The sequence below is a fragment of the Hoplias malabaricus genome, chromosome 11 (genome assembly GCF_029633855.1).
Source record: "Hoplias malabaricus isolate fHopMal1 chromosome 11, fHopMal1.hap1, whole genome shotgun sequence".
Taxonomy (NCBI): domain Eukaryota; kingdom Metazoa; phylum Chordata; class Actinopteri; order Characiformes; family Erythrinidae; genus Hoplias; species Hoplias malabaricus.
Window position 1 is genome coordinate 18,397,574 of NC_089810.1, and position 17,239 is coordinate 18,414,812.

The window sequence follows — 17,239 nt, forward strand, 5'->3', positions numbered from 1 at the left end:
CATCCACGACCCCATCTATATCAGCGGGATGGCTGTTAAACGTGTCGCCAGCTTCAAGTTCTTGGGAATACACATATCAAAGGATCTGTCCTGGACCACCAACACCTACAGCCTGGTGAGGAAGGTTCACCAGCGCCTCTTTTTCCTGAGGACACTAAAGAAACAATATCTATCTCTAGCCATTCTGGTGAACTTCTAACGCTGTGTGAATGAGAGTATCCTGTCCAGTTGTATCACAGTCTAGTATGGGAACTGCACTGTTGCAGACCGCAAGTCACTACAGCGAGTGGTGAAAATGGCCCAGAAGATCACAGGGATTCCACTTCCATCAGTTGAGGACGTCCAGAAGAAACTCTATCTGCATCGAGCTTGCAGCACTCTTAAAGAATCCTCACACCCTACTCATAGTCTGTTTGTCACCTTGCCCTCTGGCAGGCGCTTCAGGAGCCTCCAGACCAGGACAAGTAGATTGAGGAACAGCTTCTTCCCAAGAGCTGTCTGCTTACTGAACTCTGTCCACCGTCTGAACACTCCCCCATCTGTATTCTAATCATTGACTACTGTCAGGACATAACAGAAAGCTGACAGTCGCGGAACACAGTTAACAGTCTGTTTAATGTCGTTATCCAAAAGAGTAATCACAAAGCAGGCAAAGTTCAAAAACAGGAGCAAACAGTACCTCGGAGGATGGACAAAAATCGTAGTCAAAAACAGGCAGAGTTCAAAAACCAGAGAATGCAGACAATACCAATAGGGACAAGACAGGAGACGTAAATCGGGTACACAGGCAGGAAGTAGGCAACAGGAGACCGTCAGACAAAGTACCAGGAAACGCGTTGTATGCATGGGAGAACCAAAACAATACTCGGCAGGGAACAGTTCTCAGAGTGAGGTATATATAGGGAGACAGACAGGTGTGAGTAATTAGAACTCTGGTGAGGGAGACCGGTAGGTAGTCATGTGACTGGCAGGTGCATTCTGGGAATTTGAGTCCTGAGACATAGGCGTGACAGTACCCCCCCCCGAAGACACCGGAGGAGGCCTGGAACGAGGACGACCACGACGACGACCACCCAGCGGAACAGATTCACCGGAACTATGGACTTCTGCACATGCGGAGGACTGAGATTGACGTGGGCCTCTGGATCGAGACCTAGGAAGGGACGGAGCGGGATTAGATACCGATCCTCTCGGGCGACCTCTGGGACGGGGAGCCGGCTTCTCAGGATGACGAGAGTGAAACGCCAACACGAGACCCGGATCATAGATGTCCTTTGCTGGTACCCATGAACGCTCCTCAGGACCGTACCCTTCCCAATCAATAAGATATTGGAGAGTTCCTCCACGTCTTCGAGAATCCAGTACCTCTCGCACAGCGTATGTGGAAGAGTCCCCAACGTCCAATGCCGGGGGCGGAACGTCGTCGGGCTGCAACTCATTCAAAGGACCAGAGATCACAGGCTTGAGGAGAGACACATGAAAGGAGTTAGCAATCCGGTATTGTGCAGGTAATTCTAACTTGTAAGTAACATCATTAATTTTATCTGAAATACGAAAAGGACCAATATACTTAGGAAGGAGCTTCCTGCACCTCCCCTCAAACCTGATATCCTTTGTAGCCAACCATACTCTTTCTCCAATCTGGAATAACGGGGAATTTGATCTGTGTCTGTCAGCTTGTTCCTTATACCGGGAAAGGACCTCCGTGATGTGAAGATTAGTTTTCTCCCACACCTCCTCACTGCGTTTCATCCACTCGTCGACTGATGGAATTCCAGATGTAGCTGCAGTCCAGGGTGCCAACGGAGGTTGATAACCTAATATACACTGAAACGGGGTGAGACCAGTAGTCGAGTTGACCAAGGAGTTTTGGGCTATCTCTGCCCATACCAAGTACTGGGACCAGTCTTGTGGATTCTCATGACAATAAATTCGTAAAAACTTTCCCAGCTCCTGATTAACCCGTTCACACTGGCCATTACTCTGGGGATGATATCCAGAGGTAAGGCTAACATTTACCCCTAAATGTTCAAAGAAAGCTTTCCATACATGTGACGTAAACTGAGGACCTCTATCAGATAAAATGTCTTCAGGGATTCCATAATGACGGAATATATGTATATATAAAGCTTTAGCGGTATCTAGGGCCGTGGGTAATGAAGGTACTGGGATGAATTTAACTCCTCTAGAGAACCGATCAATGACTGTAAGAACTGTAGTAAATCCCTCCGACAGAGGTAGGTCAGTGACAAAATCCAGCGCCAAATGCGACCAGGGACGTTCTGGAACGGGTAGAGGCATAAGTTTACCTGCCGGAAGGGTTTTTGGTGTTTTTGCCTGAGCACAAACTGAACAAGATGATACAAATTCATGTACATCCGCTCTTACTGAACCCCACCAATAACGTGCTAGAATAAGCTGTGTAGTACGTCTCTCTCCGGGATGACCAGATGTCAGTGACGAATGAGCCCAGGTAATCAGCCTATTACGGAATTCTGGCGGTACATAAGTTTTGCCTTCCGGGCAAGATTCAGAAACTCCTTTTGACCGATTTTCTTGTGCAATCAGTTCATCTAACTCCCATCTGATAGCTGCCACAGAAACGGAGGAAGGTAGTATAAACTTATTTGATTCTTCACCTTTCTCCTCTGACTCATTCTGATTAAAACGAGAGAGTGCATCTGCTTTAAGGTTACGATTACCAGGCTGAAACGTGATGGTAAACCGGAACCGGGAGAAAAACAGCGACCACCTAGCTTGTCGAGAGTTCATACGTTTTGCAGAACGAATATATTCAAGATTCTTATGGTCAGTTAAGACTGTGAAAGGATGTAGAGAACCTTCTAGCCAGTGTCTCCATTCTTCTAAAGCCAACTTTACCGCTAAAAGTTCTCTATCCCCGATACCATAATTTCGTTCAGCAGGTGATAATTTATGCGAAAAAAAAGCAATGGGGTGTAACTTAGGAAGTTCTCCACTGCGTTGAGATAGTACCGCCCCTACACCCGTCTCTGAAGCGTCTACCTCCACCACAAAGGGGAGTTCAGGGTTAGGATGTTTTAATATGGGAGCGGTAGTGAAGGCTGTCTTAAGACGTTCAAAAGCACCTTGGGCCTGAGCAGACCAACACAAACGATGAGGACTACCCTTTAGTAAAGCAGTAAGTGGGGCTGCAATAGAACTAAAATTTCTAATAAACCGTCTATAGAAATTCGCAAACCCTAAAAAGCGTTGAAGCTCTTTCACGTTAGTTGGGACTGGCCAGTTTACGACCGACTCGACCTTCTGGTCGTCCATGACTATACCAGACACACTGATAACATATCCCAAGAATGAAATGGTTTGTTGATGGAATTCACATTTCTCTCCTTTGACAAAAAGGTTATTCTCCTTTAACCGTTGAAGCACTTGACTGACCTGTTTTACATGAGTTTTCACATCTGGAGAGTATATCAAAATGTCATCAATGTATGCAATTACAAATTTTCCCAACATGTCCCTAAAAATGTCATTAATAAACTCCTGGAACACAGATGGAGCGTTTGCCAACCCATAGCTCATTACCAAATACTCATAATGTCCCTTGGTGGTACTAAAAGCAGTTTTCCACTCGTCACCCTCCTTAATTCGCACTAGATTGTATGCACTACGAAGGTCCAACTTAGAGAAGATGGTAGCACCTCTAAGTTGCTCTAATGCGACTGGAATAAGGGGTAGAGGATATACAAATTTCTTGGTGATATCATTCAGAGCACGATAGTCTATACATGGTCTTAATCCACCGTCCTTTTTTTTGACAAAGAAAAAACCCGAAGATATTGGAGACTTTGATGGACGTATAAACCCCTGTGTTAAAGCTTCTTTGACGTATTCCTCCATGACTCTTTCTTCTTCTAAATTCAAAGGATAAATACGTGATTTAGGTAAGGTAGCACCCTCAACAAGTTCTATCGCACAGTCATATGGCCTATGCGGGGGTAGTTTAGTAGCTTTTGTTTTACTGAAAACTTCTAAATATTGGGAATAAACGGGAGGAATTTCTACTGACATGGTTGAATCTGGACTCTCCACTGAAGTGGAATGGATAGAAATGTTTTTAAGGGCTAAACAGTTTGTGTGGCATAAGGATGACCAGGATGTGATTTCGCGTTGGCTCCATGAGATAGCTGGGTTATGAATCTCTAACCACGGTAGTCCTAAGATGATCTGAAAATCCGCCTTGGGTAATACCAGGAACGAAAGCCACTCGTGATGCAAGAAACTTGTCTGGAACCAAACAGGAACTGTCTCTTGTGAGATGAAATCTCCTCCCACGGGAAGGCCATCAAAAGCTCGGACTTGGATCCGTTTGCACAACTGTTTAGTCTTAATTCCCAGCCGGGTAACGAGGGATTGTTGAATGAAGTTTCCTTCAGCTCCAGAATCTATTAGCGCTGAAACGACAAAAGAAGTTCCTTGGCAGTACACTTTGACAGGTATGAGAAAAGATTTTGATATTAACCCTTTTGTGGGTACACTCACCAAGTTAGCACGAAAATTCCTCTCCAGGTTTTGAGTCCGGACTCGTGGAGGTAGGCGTGTACAATCACGACGAATATGATCGGATCCTCCACAGTATAAGCATAGTCCACCGTGGAGACGACGAAGGCGTTCTTCATGAGAAAGTCGCATATTATCACATTGCATAGGATCCGAGGGAGGATTAGGACAGGGAGCTTGACCTTGTACCGGGCGAAATAGAAAACCAGGAGCGGATTGACGCTTGACAACTTCTTGTCTCTTACACGGTGGTCGAGGACGTTTTTGTAGGAGTTGGTCCAGGCGGATGGATAAAGAAATTAACTGATCTAAAGTCAATCCGTCATCTCGACAAGCCAGTTCCGTGAGTATTTCTGGATTTAGACCATTACGAAAAACATTAATGAGCGCAGGTTCATTCCAGCCACTACCAGCAGCAATAGTCCGAAACTCTAACGCATAATCGGCAGCTGTTCGGGCTCCTTGCTTAAGAGTGAGAAGGATCTCACCACAAGAACGTCCCTCATTAGCATGGTCAAACACCTCCCGGAAAGTATTGACAAATTCGGGATAAGTGTTACTGACTATACTGTTCCAAATAGCGGTGGCCCACTCAAGAGCTTTACCAGACAGACGGGAGACCAAAAAGGCGATTTTTGCCTGGTCATTACTGGGAGGAGAATTCTCAAAAAATATAGAACATTGCAATAAAAACCCGCTACATTTGGCCGGATCGCCTTCAAACATCTCCGGTTTACTGACAGGATAACGAGAGTTCAAACTGACAGACGCTACAGGAGGACTGGGATTAGGGCTAGGAGCAGGAATACGCGCTACAAGGGCGTTAACACTCTCCAACACTTGTTTCAACTGGAGCTGTTGACTCTGTTGTTGTTGAGCGAGAGATTCAACAGATTGAGTCACGCTAGCCAACATTTGCTGGTGTTGACCTAGCATCTGGCCCTGACTAGTTATAGCCGTTCTGACGGCATCTGTGTCCGCTGTCTGCATGTTGGCCGAGTATTCTGTCAGGACATAACAGAAAGCTGACAGTCGCGGAACACAGTTAACAGTCTGTTTAATGTCGTTATCCAAAAGAGTAATCACAAAGCAGGCAAAGTTCAAAAACAGGAGCAAACAGTACCTCGGAGGATGGACAAAAATCGTAGTCAAAAACAGGCAGAGTTCAAAAACCAGAGAATGCAGACAATACCAATAGGGACAAGACAGGAGACGTAAATCGGGTACACAGGCAGGAAGTAGGCAACAGGAGACCGTCAGACAAAGTACCAGGAAACGCGTTGTATGCATGGGAGAACCAAAACAATACTCGGCAGGGAACAGTTCTCAGAGTGAGGTATATATAGGGAGACAGACAGGTGTGAGTAATTAGAACTCTGGTGAGGGAGACCGGTAGGTAGTCATGTGACTGGCAGGTGCATTCTGGGAATTTGAGTCCTGAGACATAGGCGTGACAACTACACTACATTTTCTGTATTATTATTACATTGTACATAATTGTATATTATATTTATTGGGTTTGACATATTCTGAATATTCACTTAATATAAACATATCCGACCCTTCCATTGTAACCCAACCTCTAAATTAGTCATCTGTATATTATGTTTATGGTATTTTCTTTCTAATCTATATATTATGTTTATAATACCTCTGTGATATATGTATATCTTTCAGCAGTTTAAATACCTCTAATATATTCACCTGTATATTTGTCCATAACCTATATTTTGTATGTAGGTACATTCTGCACTTACTGCTTACTGCACTATGATTAGATGATAAACTACATTTCGTTGATTTGTACTTGTATATGTGTAATGACAATAAAGTTGAATCTAATCTAATCACTGAGTAGCTCAACATACTGGAGAACACCAAAAGTCCAGATCTGCCAATATAAGCCCACACTGGTCAGTATGGGGGTTGTGTAATAGGGGTTTAAGTGGAACACTCTACTCACCCAGAGGCCAAGGCCAATTGCACTCCCTGGTACTCCAGCCTCAGATGGTGCAGGCATTGCCACTGATCAGTCCATGACTAGGAAGCCCTTTTATTGAACTCTTGATGTATAAAATAAAATAATAAACATCAAGCCTGAGCAGTATGACCAATAACAAATCATGTGTTCCATATTATGCCTCTTTCATAAAGCAGTCTGGACTGCAACCTGCAAAACAAATTCATCATTTTAGGCTGAAATTAGAGTCAATAAGAAAAAATCCACTTCAGCTACTCCTTTTAAATGTCTGAAACATTCAAAATGTTATAACAGTATGTTTAGTCACTGTACAATTAAACTCATGTATCTACATTTTTGCTTAATTTTAGTTTACTACATCTGTCCTTCACATTCTGTGTATATTCTGTGATGAATGAGCCAATAGACGTGCTCCAAAATTACTTGGAATAAAAATGTCAACATTGACTTCCACTGAAGGTTTTTCTTTCTCCTGTAAAGTTAGTATTTTGGGAGCTACATGATTTTCATTGGACAATGATCATTTGCTTACTGACAGAAACAGCACAACATTTAAACATTATTGAAACTTACAACAACAGTAGAAGCAACCCTTTTTATCAAAAAGTAAAGGAAATTGAGCCTTACGTATGATTTGACCCCTTTATTGTACAATGATCTGCTGCTTATTTCAGTGTTTTCAGTCAGCCAATTTCTCTTCCACATTTCTATTACCATGCAGCCTCCACTTCTCATAACTGGGTAGCCATTTCTCTATGGTCTGTGGCCAGTGTGGTCTTTGGGGAGAGTCAAGCCAGAACCCAGAGAAAAATCTGAGAGTAATTTCTGTGTTAATCTTTAGGGAAAATCTCCTTTAGTGAGGGCCCAGAGCCAACACATCATACCAGGGGATTACTTGCTCCCCTACTTCTCTTACAGAACAACATATTAGCACTAAGAGAGAGAGACTGATTAGGCAATCATACTATTAGTGGAGCAGAAGAAAACGGCCTTATTCCAAGCACTCCCACACTGCAGCAGCACATTATCGCTGAGCAATGATTTGGATAAAATCGATGATTAGGTCGCAATCACTCAATGTGACGGTAGAATTATGTGCTTATATGGTTCCTGATGGTCCACAGGGGGATTTGGGTATGAATGAGGAAATATGCCACACAGAGCCAGGCACCAACCCACACACACACACACACAAACACACACACACATCTCTGTTTAATCTAAAACAATGAGGTAACAATAGAATGCCTAAAATATTATTATTGTCTTTCTGATGTAATTTATATTGCATAAACATTTTAATGTTCAACACTTAACATGTATTATATTGTTCAACTCCATACTTTCTTCACTTTTCTAAACATTTTAACATTTAAAATGACAGAAAATGGCAAAATATAAAGAATATGTTGCAGATCTTAACTAAATAGGTTATGCACAGAGCAGTGAACTTTCATTAAACAAATCAAACAAGAACATGTAAATACTTGATACTTTTGTCTGATATGAGAGGGATTTTCCAGGTCTCATTTCCATTAAGCAGAGTATGTGATATCTGAGCCAGGTCAAAATACTCCAGCGTGCCACTAACCTCTCTTAGAAGAGTGCTAATGTCTTATCCATGTTTTAACACTGTGATAAGATTATGGTGCTCATAATAAATTAAAGCCAGGAGACTGAGCCCCATAGAGAGTGAGAAAAGAGTAAAAGTGCGACACTCTGAGGACAGGGTTCTTCTGCTGGAAATATGAGATGCTGCAGAGCACATATACACATACATTCTCTCTCTCTCTCTCTCTCTCTCTCTCTCTCTCTCTCACAGACACACCAAAATTCAACTTTTCTCTTTCCCTGTCATCTGTCTTCTCTCTATCTCCCTTTCTCTCTCTCTTCATATTTGACAATGTATTTATATGCCGATCTCACTGTTATTTTATGTTTATTTTCTCTGGTTGTTTCTTTTTCTATTTCTAGGTCTTTCTTTCTGCACATCTCTGATTACTCATTGTTTATGACCCTTTCAAGTTTTCTCTCTTGAAAATGAATATAATTCCATGTTTGGGGGTCTGTGCATGTTGATTCTGCTCTTTGGGATTGAATAGCAAAATATTGGTTTCATTAAATAAAGTTTATACAAGGATGTAGATTGTGAAGTGTGTATTTGTGTAAGAAATTTGAAATTAAAATGTAAGAATTTTCCATGACTTCCCCCTTAATAAACTCTCCTTGAAGACCTTGATTGTTCAGGGATTTTTGAAATATCCACAAATAACTTAACATTTTGATCAAAGCATCATATTTCTTTCCTTTGTTTGTCTTTTCAGGTCCGTGTGCCGCTTTGGTTTTTCCCCTGGACTGTAGCATTACATCAAAAACAAACCTTGTTTGGATAGTGGAGCATTTGCAAAAAGGTCCGATACCCATTAAAAATACAACATGTTTGCATTTTCAGACACTTGCAGGTCATTCTCCAATCCTCACGATCTGAAAGCATGAGGGCATTAGCAGTAAATAAACAGCGTGTCAGTCTACATAGTCTCACTGTAGCGTACGTAAACACAGACCAGGAAAGAACCATTAAGTCACAATTGCACTGAAAACATATAATCAGGAGAATAAAGATTTCCCCCAATTCTAGGGTGGGTTTATTTACCCCAACAGTTTGTTCACAATTGGCAAGCGTCTGTGCATAGAGTTATTTATTTGTTTCTGCCAGGTCTCCACAGCTGGCCTCTTTAGTGTCGCTGAAGCGCTTACGGTCCTGAGTAGTGGGGATTAGAAACATACGAGCTGAAGCATGCCTACAACGTATACAGCACACACACGCAAACCAAGGTGTTGAAGAGGAGCAGTGTCACACTGAAATGTGTCAATCCGGATTGACTTTAAGCTGTTCTAGACAAACAACCCAGACCTAGAAAGCCTAGTGAGTGCAAACCTAAATCAGAAAAAGATGGGACAGTAAGAAAAATTCAAATAAAATCAAAACAGTGTTTCTCACCCAAGATATTTCATGTTCTGTCTGGCAACTTCATTTAATTTGTTAATTAAATTTTATCTCTGCATTTCAGGCCTGTTACACACTCCAAAAAAGTTGGAACTGTAAAGCATTTATCATTTTGAAATGCTATCATTCCATTTCACAACAGTTAGACATTATCACACAGAGGATATCAAGAGCTAATTTGTTTCTGGTATTTTGTCCCATTCTTCCTGTAAACACATCTTAAAATGTGCACCAATACTGAGTCAGCATTGTTGTTGTTTTTTTGTTTTTGTTTTTGTTTCAAACATCTCCAAGCATCTGATTAGAAGTGCAGGCAAAACAGTTTGATACCCAGACCGTCCTCTTCTACAGCCATGTCTAATGTGTGCAGTACGTGGTTTTGCACTGTCATGTTGAAAAATTCATGGTCGTCCCCAGAAACAATGTAATCTTTAAGGCAGCATGTGTTACTGAAAATCTCAGTGTATATTGTCATTACAGAAGTTTACATCACTTTTGCCAAGTGCTACAGCCTGGACAATTTGTTTCTTCTTTGACCCAGATTACACAGTATTTATTTCTTCCAAACTAGATCCACAAAACTTATTTGTCTGATTACAGTATACATTTCCACTGTGTGATGGTCCATCCCAGACACCTCTGAGCCCAGAGCAGTCCATGCTACCATAAGGCTTCTGTTTTGCACACCAAAATTTTAAGATGCATTTGTGAAACTCAGTTTTAAGGCTCATTTATGCTTAACGTTAAATACAGATACAGACAGCCTTCTGTCCGTACTCTGCGTTCATTTTATACGTAATTTGCGCATTTTCTGAAAACTTACAGATGCGAACAGGATGGAGCAATACCACCAGAGACCGTGGGGGCAATGCAACATGCGAATGGTGATGCTATTTGCTCTGCATCACTCACAGGCCCTGTGCGAGTGCACATGCCTGATGTGCACGGCTACCAGGCAAAGCAAGTTATCAAATGCCCTAGCAAACATACGAAAATATTGGAAATGAGGTTCATCATCAAATTCCTCATTGTAAAGACAAGTGAATAGAATTCCAAATGTTGCACAGCATTTAATAGTCTGACAGATCACCGCCATCTAGAACGCTGCCTTTTTTCTCGTTTTGAATTACTCCAAACTGCCATCTACATGGATGTGTTGCTCAAAAGCCATGTCAACGGAGCTGATGCAAGGAAGTATGGGGACAATGATGGTTATTTCGCTTGAAGGGCATGTATACATTTCCGTATGCTGAGGGAGTATTAATGAGCCTTAAGTGCTTGACAAAACGTTTGCCTAAGTAACTACATAAGCTACTGATGAATGATGATTCTTGTTGCAGTACAACCAGAGAGACTGATGATCACAGGTGTTAGCTTAGAATGGTACCCTTGCCCTATAAGCATTAAAATTCCTCCCGATTCCTTGAATTGTGTAAAATGATGCACTATAAATAGAGAAAATGCAGATACCTTCCAGTATTCAATGTATATTGTTTGTAAATTTTACAATACATTTCTTAAGGCAGCACGGTGGCACAGCAGGTAGTGCCGCAGTCACATAGCTTCAGGGTGCTGAGGTTGTGGGTTCGATTCCCACTCCGGGTGACTGTCTGTGAGGAGTTTGGTGTGTTCTCCCTGTGTCTGCGTGGGTTTCCTCCAGGTGCTCTGGTTTCCTCCTACAGTCCAAAAACACACATTGGTAGGTGGATTGGCGACTCAAAAGTGTCCATAGGTGTGAGTGTGTGTGTTGCACTGTGAAGGACTGGCACCCCCTCCAGAGTGTGTTTCTGCCTTGTGCCCAGTGATTCCGAGTACTCACCGTGACCCTGAAATGGATAAGCTGTTACAGACAATGAATGAATGAATACATTTCTCATGCATTTGTTAAGAAACAGCAGATCATCTGCACAGTAGTTGTTCACTATTTTGATTTTGTCCCAAATTTATAACAATCACCTGTTTGAAAGGAAGGGAAAAAGGCCCACCACATTCATGTACTGTCTGCAATTAAAAGTCATAGTAAATGAAACACTCCATTTCTTTACTTGCCTTTTCCATACTGTAAATATGCAAATATGGACAGTCCTCATCATGGGGTGTTGTCATGAAAGCAGCAGGGATCAAGATACTTTGTTATGCACTCTTAAAAATAAAGAGTGCTACACAAAAAAGGTTCTTTGAGCAACACTATAGAAGACCCACCTTGGGTTCCATAAAGAACCTTTTTTTTGTTATTATGTTTAAATGGGTGAAGAACCACAAGAGAGAGTGTGATGGAATTTTATACCTTCACACTCATCTTTTAAAGATGGTTCCTTCTGGAACCAAAATTGATTCTTCTATGGTATTGCTCTAAGAATTTTGTAGCACCTTTACATTTTTTTTAAAGAGTGTGAAAAACAAATAAATATATTAACCAGAAAGGCCATGAACACAAGCATAAAGTAAAACACTCAAGCAATGAACAAGCAAAATGATGCAAGAATCACTAAAGACATTAGCTCTAAAGATAAAGAAATGCTAAATCCCAGAAGAGACAGATAGCAAACAAACTATCTCTATCACAACACTTGCTTTCAGCACACACCAACCCTCACCCCATGATGATGCATCCTTGTATTTTAACTATTATCCAAAAATTAAAAAATAGATTTTGATATTTCTTCACTGTCAGAACAAAACTTTTAACTCGCCTTTTTAGACACCAGACACCACCAATTTTATAACATTACCTGACATTTATATTGTGTTCCAAATTCTAATTTCGAGATGATTTCACCAAAAGAAATGGTCTATCATCTGAGGTTTGATTCCGAAAGAGAATTTTTTCCCCACAGCTGCAGATCCTGATTAGCTCTTCTATTGTGTGATTCAAAGTTATGTGGGTGCTTAAGTGTGTGTTGAAGTGAAGATGAGCTTGCTATGGAATGTGTTCCCTGAATGATGATGAATGTGTTCCACAAATGTAATCTTGTTTTTATGCACATTTTGCAAAGTAGAGGAACGTTATCTCTGTCAAAAAAAAAGAGAAGCCCTAATTAGAAACTCATGTGTTGTACTGATACATAAATTTGTGTGCTGAAGGAGAAAAACATTTGGGATTTTTTTGCTTTTCCTCTGTGAATACTATAGCGACACATTTGTCAGTGTGGATTTGCGAGTGATTAAGTGTACCCTGTGGAACAATAAAAGCCTACAAAATAAATTCCAGTCTAAGACAAATAAATGCAATTAGAGTCATTACAAACCTTATGTGCAAGATTACACCCCAATGAAACTCAACCGTACTCAGTTGTGATTCAAACCGTACTCAGTTGTGTTTCAAACAGATACTGAGACCACTAACCAGCTACAACAACAGGCTTTATGTGAAACCTTAGGTCTCTCTCTCTCTCTCTCTCTCTCTCTCAGGTGAGTTCAGGCAAGTTTTCTCTCTCACTGTTCTCTCACAAGATCAGGCTTTGTTGGTAGGAGACACAAGCATCGCCAAAGAGAGACTCCTTCTTCAAAGCTCTCTCTCTCTTTCTCTCTCTCTCTTTCTCTCTCTCTCTCTCTATAAAGCTTTCAGTTGAGGTGGTTCAGGCATCTGATAAGGATAACTCCTGTGAGGAGTTTGGTGTGTTCTCCCCATGTCTAAATAGGTTTCCTCCGGGTGCTCTGGTCCTCCCACAATCCACGTACACATGTTGGTAGGGTTATTGGTTATTCGGATTGGTCTATAGGTGTGAGTGTGTCGTGCCCTGTGATGAAGTGGTGACCTGTCCAAGGTGTGTTCCTTGTTTGTGCCCAATGATTGTTGTTATGAGTTGTTATTAATGTTATTAATATATTATCTAACAGACACGAAAGCCTTGTTCTGATTGGTGCTGTAGAGGGAGGGCCATACTGCTCACCCAGAAGAAGAGGCCTATCCAGTCATCTGCATAACTTTAATAAATACCTGGGTAAATGAGAAATTGCACATAAACATTTGATTGTTCACTGGTTCTTTGACCCAAGAAAACATATTTCCAGATTAGATGATATCCACATGTCATCTGATATCAGTGACTTCAATAGACAAAGTCGTCATTTAAAATTTCAAAAAGATGTGTATTTTAATGACTTTCAACCCATGACATATTGAAGACCTTAAATGAAATATTGAATACGCATCATTAATATATATTTGTTGTAAAAAGAAAAACATTTCCCCACACCTATTCATGGAGGGGGCAGACATAGAGAGTTGAGTGATTTCTCTTTTATGGTGAACTCAGATTAACTCAAATAGGTTCAGTGAGTTGGCTAAGGTCTGCTAAAACACTCAGCTATACCATGCTGTGGCCAGGCCTGTTTCCTACCAGTCTGCAGCACCCAGCACAGAGTAAATGGGCCGAGCGCAGAACTACAGCTCCACAATTACCCACAATTACTGCAGAAATAATCAGTCTCCAGTGGCTGAGCGTCTACAAGGCCATGCTTTCAGACAGGCCTGCCAATATCAATAGGATTATTTTTACTCTACCCAATCCCCCCGCACTGTGGCTTGTGGTGGTGAAACAAAAGAACAAGAGGAAGAGGTGAGAGAGGTCTACAGAGCGAGGGATGTAGATAGGTGGGAGGAATAAAAGGCAATTATGTGGTTTTGACATGCAGGGGATGTTTAGGAAATAGTTTCAGAAAAAAACGTGCTCAAGGCATAATGTCAGCCAGCTGGACAGCTGCTTATGTATTGGTAATGTAAGCTGGACAGTGTGTGAGAAACAGAGAGAGAGAGAGAGAGAGAGAGAGAGAGAGAGAGAGAGAGAGAATAATATCTGTGAGAGCGATTAAGAAAGCTGTGCAGCAGGCAGTGCATAATGACCCAGGTGTTGAATACTTTACCTCACAGTCAGATTAGTACGCCTTTCATCTCGACCCACTTCAGTCGTGCCCTTTCACAGTAAAAGTTGCAAGAAAAGAATTAATTAAGGATGGTGAATTAACCCTTTGATGAGACTCAGCTGAACCGAAAATCATTACACACCTGCTACAGTTTTGTCTCTGTGATTCAGGAGAGGTCTAATAATAATTATTCATTCGCTTATTCTCTACTAAAAAGTAGCTGGCATTTTCAAATTACATTGAATAATGAAATGGAGGTTGTGACCTCCAAAAATCATATGTACAGAATTTGCACACATCCCAGAAAAGTCAGTCAGCCAAGACATGTTTCATGTCAGCAGTTTTAAGCACTCTTTCAGTGGATCGACAAGACTGACGTAGATAATTAAGGAAACTGCATGCCTGAATCATTACATTAGCACACATGCTGCTGATGTATGTGAGTTTCACAAACACAAACCTTGGTTATCTTATTGAAACCCGCAGTAGAGGAGATATGACCTCTTGGTGAAAGAAGTCATAGCAGTAAAAACTGCCTGCATCCCTGACCTCACCTCTAACATGTGAGTAGTCTGGCGTCAGAGAAAGATGAAGTGCCAGCCTCTCCCTGCTGGAGTCCACAGCAGCTGACTGAAAATGACTTAACTGTGCTTTTCTTCTCCTCCCATCCTTCCTTCTCCCTATCTCTCTCTCTCTCTCTCTCTCTCTCTCTCTCTCTCTCTCTCTCTCTCTCTCTCTCTCTCCATATTTCCATCCCACTTTAATCACACCCTCTAAGAGTGCTGATCATTGTCTGCTTTGGTATTAAACACAGACATCCTCGCTTTCCTCGTGAATCAAATAAAGTGCATCTGTTCTCTAATTTGATTTTCCAATTCAGAGCCTTTCTGTTTCATTGAAATGATCTGGTAGTCAAGTGTGGTTTGAAGAGGAATACATAAGTGGTTTCTTCAGAACACACACACACACACAAATATATATATTTGACTACCAGATCCTGTGTGTGTGTGTGTGTGTGTGTGTGTGTGTGTGTGTATGCTGTAATCGGTGCATTTAGTAAGCTGCCTTACTAAATTATTGCACATTGAATTTAAACTGGCTTTTAAATAATCCATTTAAAAAATTGCCTCTAAAATGCTAAGCTTATTATTGCATTGTAAAAATATTCAGTAACTCCTATGTGGTAAATACTGCAAATGTATGTGTGAAATGTATATGCTTATACTGTAGCTGCTTTGAATCTAATATGTACCTTAAAGAAACACTCCTTCCTAAAGGAAACATACCATCACTACATCTGCCATAGCCTTGCATCCTATGGCAGTACCTTAGAAGAGTTTGAAGTCCATTTTTATAATGTAAACACTAGGAAACTGCCATTTTAATTATGCATTTAAGGGAAAGGGTGTTCTTACTGCTTGATTGTTTTTTTTTTTTAGCTTTTTAATACAGGAGAACAATCAATGAGTATCGTATTGCAATCCCTGGATAGCATGTGTTCAAATAACTAAAGAGTGAAAAGTTCAAATGTGAAGCTTGGTCTATTTTCTCTACTTTAATAATATATATTGAGAAAGTGCTCTGTGACACAAGCATACTAAACTCAGCCTTTAACCATTTGAATAGATTTAGACTCTATATAATGAGTACAATGAGAGGTGTCAAAGCCGGTGGCCACATTTCATTCCACCTGTCTTCCTTTTCTGCTGGATAAAGAGCTAGAGCAAGTCCCATAGCCAGTGACAGAGGAAATGAGGGTGAGAAATGTGTGCCCAACACTTCCTGCTAAACCTATTATTGACAGTCTCTGCTGGGTTTTGGCTGCATCCCACTGGTACTTTCAGTCTGCTGTCCCTTCTATTGCCTGAGGTTGGTTTGATGGACTGATAACCATTTCAGCTTAATGGAGAGGAAGGAGAAACAGCAGAGAGAAGGAAAACTCCTGAATGGGAATTAGTTCGTTTGGCCAGTGTTCAACATCACCAAAGTATGCTCCCTCACCCTTCACTGCAGTTTATTAGTGGTTTTATAATCAGAATAACTAAATGTTCTGGCTTTGTTTTTGCAAATATGTACAGGGTGTGTAATAAATGGTAAAATATTACTTGTTTTTTATCTAAACTGTCACAATATATAATGCATAATCTATGCTCTAGAATGTGGAACTTTGGGGAAAGCCTTCATTTTTCGTTTTCACCCAGACTTTATGTTTATAATACTAATAAGTCAGAATTAATACCAGATGTGCATTTACTTTTAATGTACAATATTTTGGTAAGGAACCATTTTTATTGTCAGAATGATTAAATGATCTGTCCATATTTGAACGAGGCTATACAGGGAGTATCATAAATTACAAAAACAAGTATTATGCCAATATTTCTAAATCATTTGGAGAAAGCAGCGTGCTTTGTTCAGCTAGCAGTTTCATGTATAGAATGATTACATGTGGCTATATGTGAAGTCATAAATAACAAATATTGGTATTGTGACTTTAACAAACAGTCACCCCTTGTACTACATAAAATGAACTCTGGAAAATGTAACACTAGCTATGGTTTTCAATGTGCCTTGGTCTAATTGTATGCTAACAACTCCATATTAGCTGCCAGAAAAATATTATCCAAAGCTGAGTGATTTTGTGTCACCATGAGCTTGAAGTGCATAAACACACTTTCCCACAATCCCTGTCCCCTTCCATACGACAGAACGTCATTAACAGGGTATTGTAGAATGATCTCAGCAGCCAGGCCTCATTTGGTGACAGAGTCTTCTAATAACTCGGTAAAATAAGGATTCTGTCTGCCCAACCACTGCTGTGCCTTCAGAATATGTCGCTGTACTTC